Genomic DNA, 6,028 nt, shown 5'->3' with positions numbered 1-6,028 from the left:
CGTATGTTCCCTTAATAGTAATGAACATGAAGCCAGTGGACATTTGTGCTGTGGTTGGGATGGGTCATGGGAGATGGAATTTGGATCAAAATTTGATATTTTGAGTTACTTTGGACCTCACTCTCTCTTAAACCACTTTCAAAGTATTTTTATGACGTGTTTTATAGCCCCTTCAGGATCACGCGTTAATTCCTCTTCTCTTACGTTTTCATATTAGATTTATGTTTTGGCAAGTCTTGAATACATGTTTTCAGTTATAATGCTTTTCATTGTTTTAATAGTGTTGTTTTGCTTTACATCAAACATTTAGAACAGAAATGTGCTATGTGTGAAATTAAATATTCTGAATATTTATTATTAATGATTACATGTAGAAGGAAATATTACCCCTTTAGGGAGTTTAAAAAAAGACAAAGGACAAGTGAAATGCCAACATGCATGTTGTACATGGGATTTTTGTGGAGCTGCTCTAACAGTAAGCAGTTGGCAATAAGGGAATAACATAAATTGTAAATGGTGCAAAATTTGTGGCTTATCTTTGCCAGGATTCCTGCTCTTATAGAGCTGTATTTTGCATATGGTATTTACAGTAGGTTATTTTTCTCACTTTTCAAATGAATAAAATATTTTTACTCTGGAAGGGAAGGTTTGCATTTCTTTCTTTATGAACTACTTTACAGTGATTTCTTTTCAACAGCAGATGTGACACCAAACTCTGCAGAGTGCAAATATTTGTCCTTCTTTGGGGTCGCTCCAAAGCCCTTTGCAACAAGCGTGGATCACAGCCGGCTGGGAGGCAGCTTCTGGTGCATAACAACTTCACAGGAATTTTGTTTCTTGGGGGAGTGCAGGCTCTGATATATTTGCAGGGAGTAGCATTTTTCAGAAGAAGCACTGAATATGTTGAGCTCAGTTCTCTTGTTTCAGATCTACGTAAGGCTTTCATGGGTACAGTGCTTTCATACTGCACCATGTCGAATGACAAAGACTAGCTCTCTCTTTTAGTGTTTGTAGTGTCTTCCCAGCCCCTAGGCCCTATAAATTGTGTTACTTTCCCTTAGCAGCTATTGCTCTGCCTTTGGGGGGGTGGTTGCAGGGGTGAGGCATGCCTGGGGTGGCTGCTGTGGCTCCAGGCACTGGCACAGACCACCAGCCTTGGCACATCTCTCCCTGCTTCCGACCAAGCATCTCAGGTCTGCTGCAAATAAAAAAGATTTAGTGGCCAAATTCATAAAGGCAATGCGATATGTAACACCTAATACCTTTGAAAATACAACCTTTAGTCTTTAGCTTCTTCTTAAGAAATATAAATACTCAAAGAAAGGGCAACAGGATGAAAAACTGTACGTTTGGCATTACCTACCTTTTACTCTGTGCAAGGGTGCTGGGGGAAAGGGCAGTGAGAATTTGTAGTCCTTATTTTGTGTAAGGGAGGTGTTACAGGGCCATGCATTAGGAACAGCGGTGGTAAGTTTCATACATCCAACTAGTGCTCCGGCACATCTTGTTGTTTGTGAGATGCAACACAGGGCTGCCTGCCTGAGCCTGGCTCGGGGAATTTCCTTCATAACAGAGATGGAGTTCTGCTGGAAAGGACAGGAAATGATCTATGTGGTGAACAAAGATTATCAAGGTTGATGTAAACTTTAAAAATTCATGACTTTACTTTTTTTTATAGTCTTCACTCAGATCCCTTGAAATCACAAATCTGCTGGGAAGAAAACCAAAATGAACAGGCATTTAATGTTTTAATGTCCCTGCAGTTCTTAAATATTATTAGCTTCTGCTTTTTCTCTAGAGAGCTGCAGAAGCATGGGCTGTTGCACAGATGTCAATATTTATTTCAAATTGGCCATTCACAGTTATAGCTTGTTTGAAAGGTAACTTGTTTCTGTTTCAAAAGCCATCAATTTGCTCATTAGAATGCAGTAAAGGGAATTTCCCAGAAGGCTATTGATCCTGTCACATTTTGTGGTAGCATAAAATAGTGATTTCAAACTATCTCTGTTAGAGATAGTCCTGCAAGAAAAGACAGGGCGTATCATTCTGTCATACAACATTTCATTTTGCTTTATGTTTCACTGTTAAAAATTGTTATAGAAAGAATAAAATGCATTTTCATTGTTGGGAAGCAAGTATATGTTGGGGTTTTATGCTCAGAAGGAGAAGATAATAATACATGAGGGACTTGTTCTAGCAACATTATTTCAAAATTTTTTAATTTTCAAGGCAAGTACAGTATCTTGAGCGTTTCGTGTGTGTGCATGTGTGTGAGAGAGAGTAAAAGTCCCCTGTCTTCCTATCAGTTCACACCAGTTCTGCATTGTGTTCATATCAATGCATGACACTCACTGCATCACTTCCTTTGCAAGGAAACTTATGTTATACACTTATATTTGTTGTTGTTCTTAAACGCGTGTAAAACCCAAAGAAAAATTTTCATGGCTAGCTAAGACGTCGTTCAGGAAACTTACCATACTTCTTTTACTATCAAACTAGTTTTTCCTGGAGCATGTAACTAGTAACCAGAAAATTAAACAAACCTGCAGGTGTTTAGAACAGGCAGCTCTCACAGTGACTCCCAAAAGCTTTCCAGCCTTTAGGTCTCACGCTGGGGACTAGACCAATGATTTCCATTATTATATTATTTCTACAGCTGTTGATGGAGAAGGAAAATATATCAATTTTCAAATCTGTATTATCAAAGAAACAGATCAAATAAATAGAAAAGATACATAGTTGTTTTTATTTTTTATTCTTTGCCTTTTATTCTGCCATTCCCATATATTATCTGCTATAAACAACGTGGGAGCTGGAGCTGCAGACCCACACTGGCAGATTGTTATTAGCAAAATCTTTTCAGGCATAATGGAGAGTTTCTTCTAAATTAAGTAAGTTAAAAAGATATCCTGTATAGTAAAAAAAAGAGAATATCTAACACATTTCCATTAGCTGGTGAAAGATAATTCACCTTACCAGCCAAGGTGCAGTCAGAGGAAGCTGAGGATTTCAGTGTAATAAGCCATGTTTGTGTCCATACTTCATAATTTTAATGTGGGGTAAGACAAAAAGACGTAGGCTGAAAGCAATGCTTGTTACAAGCAGCAGGCACCTGGCAATTTTGTGAAGGATTTGCAATAGGGAGCTGTGTTCCCGAAGTCCTGAGATTAGATTAGTGTAAAAGGTTAACAAAAAACAAATCAAGGTAAGCAAAGAGTCTCTGCGAATCCCTCAGTACACATCAAAAACTGTGGATAATGTTATAAACTCATTTCAGATATTAAATACAGAATAAAATATCTGAAGCTATGCAAATCAAAAAATGTATTCATATTTTTATTGAAATCTCACAAAATGGATACTTGAAGAAGTAAATTAGTGGCTTTAATGTGAAAGATGTAAAATACACTTTCATTTGGATTTATGACTGTGATCTCATTATGGTGAATTATATGTTTAAAAGTTGTGAAATTAGTCATCTCAAACACGACTGTGGCTGAGCTCATGTTTCTGTAGCAACTCTCAGATGAGTGTCAGTCTAATATATTTTTAATTAAAAATCTAATTGGGATTTGTTATTGCTGCTAATTAATCTCTATAAATGAAACGTAGTTTTGTGCTCATTATCTGCATCTTTTTCTTTTTGCAGCATTTCCTACCCCAGTAAGTCTTGGGAGTTTGGTTTATTGGTCCCTTTTTCACTACACTAAGGGGGAGAAAAACCAGGATAAAAGCCAGCATCAGTCCATGTTTTGCATGTTCGTTGAGTCCCTGCTGAAAGCCTGAGATTTGAGTCAGCTCAAAGCTGATGTCCTCTCTGCCAGCCAAACCTTGAGTATTTGCTCTCCCACAGAGGGAAAACTCAGTGTTTCCTCACCAGCTGGGGTGCTGAGCCCGTTGGGGATGAGTTCCCCCCCTTTTTAAGGGTCTGCACAGATAACCGGGTTGTGGAAAGGGGCTGCCGCATTGCTAGTGAGATGTGGATGCCTTTCCACAGATGTTGGTTAGGGCTCTGACTTGAAAAGAGAGCCTGCTCTTGTACTCACGCTTACCTAGCAGCAGCAGAACGTCCACTCGTTCCTGAAAACCTCTGGTCAGTCTGCTGGAGCCAGCCCTGGTGAGGCTAATTCAGTGTTGGGAGATTATTCGTAGTCTGTCAGTAGGCACTGGGGCAATATGGGATCATTGCTCCATAATTGCCCTCTAGCCAAAGCCAGCTTTACATGGTACAGGATTTCTCATCACATGAAACACTGAGAAAAGAGCTTTGGTTTAAGTTTAATAGCATCTGTAAGATCTATATATTTTGCATGCTAAGAAACTCTCTCGCATGTCTTTATTATCCCCATCTCCAAACAGTAGCTATTCTGGTCATTGAGAGCTCCTGAAATCTATTCTTATGTGGCCTCATAGTCTATGGACTCAGACTGAAGATCAGACTGCTGGTATTTATGATCTACAATGTGCTTAACCAAGCAGACATGGCTGAAAAATATCTCTTCATGGTGTTTGCTACCACTCCAGAGGGAAGCTATAGGAGCCACAGATTGTTTTCAGTCCCAAGGGGCTGTAAGAGGGCAAACGTGTCTGACTACTACCGGTTTATGCAATTATGAAGCAGTGCAGAGCTCTTATGTCTGATGTGCACCTTGTGAGGATGTTCTGCAGCACCAAGAATTTGTGTCTCAGATGTACTCTGCCTAAGCCAGGCACCTGGTGAATAAATTTTTTACTTGTCCAAATTTCTTACAGAGATAGAAAAGTCTCTCAAAATTAAAAAAAAAAAAAAAAGGCTCTAACTATACAAATGAAATATCTGAGCAGAATCCCCTCTAGAAGCTTTGAAAGATCTTCATCTTTTCACTGGCTGTACAAGAAATTAAGGCACAATTTGGAAGCACTACTGTGCCAAAGCTTCTTCATATTAGCATGTAGTCTTCCTAACTTGTCCCTGTCTGAGAACTAGAAGTGATTTATGTTTTGAAACAGAAGGTGAGATTCAGTTTAAGTAACTTCACGTATATAACCTACACATGTAAATCTGCAATATTTGTCTAGAACATCCCCCAGGCCATAGGCAGTAGATAAACAGGCGTTTCCTCAGTTCATTTCTTCTTCATACCAAATAATCACTTAACTGGGTGCACCTCATGATGGACACATTCAGAGTCAGGTGAGATGACTTCTTTCAGGAGGCTGTGGTGGGTGGCTGGATCTGCTCAGTGAACAACAAATATACTGAACGCCACTTTCTGTGTACGCAGAGAAGCTGGTCCCACCAGCTGCAAGGCTTAATTTATGCCTCCGAAGCCAGTGTTTACCTTGACACGGCTCTCTTTGCCATCTGGTTTTGCCATGCTGCTGTTTCGCAGCCCTGTTCATTCAGAAAATCACATGGATACTTCCAACCTGTACTGTAATGCCCTTTTATCTATTGTATTTCAAAAGTAACACAGCAATAAGCAAGAAGAAACTTGCATGAATGTGCAGGACCAGCGTTTCCCTGTTCCAATGTTTCTGGTATCATGTGAAATTGTGTATTATCAGAGTAAAGTCTGTCCCACGACATTTTAAGAGGCGATTATGCCACGCATAGAGCTGTTGTGCACGTATATTTCCAGTTTCAAAACCATGGCTGCAGTATTTGAGCAGCAAACCAAACACCCTTGATGAAGGTATGTGATTAAACACTCACACCATTACCCTGATAAATATGCAAATAAGCAATACTAAACTGTTGATGGGATTCCAACTTTAATCACTGACCCACTTCAACAATGGGGAATGCAATCATGCTCCATGTAAGGACAGTGAATACATCTTCTTTTGCCACTCACTTGAGCAAAAGGCTCTTGAATTTCATGTTTTATGCTCAGAATACAAATGAGTTCTTTCTTGTCTGAAGCTTTACTTCTGTAAGATTGAAGACAATGAGTCATACTGTTTTGTTCAGATACCAACCTGCTTTATTAAAGATACATTCGAAATATAAGGAAAAAACCCCGACCCCTGCATCGTTAATCTGTTT

This window comes from Tauraco erythrolophus, chromosome 4 (assembly GCF_009769465.1).
Source record: "Tauraco erythrolophus isolate bTauEry1 chromosome 4, bTauEry1.pri, whole genome shotgun sequence".
NCBI lineage: Eukaryota > Metazoa > Chordata > Aves > Musophagiformes > Musophagidae > Tauraco > Tauraco erythrolophus.
This window is presented reverse-complemented; position numbering follows the sequence as displayed.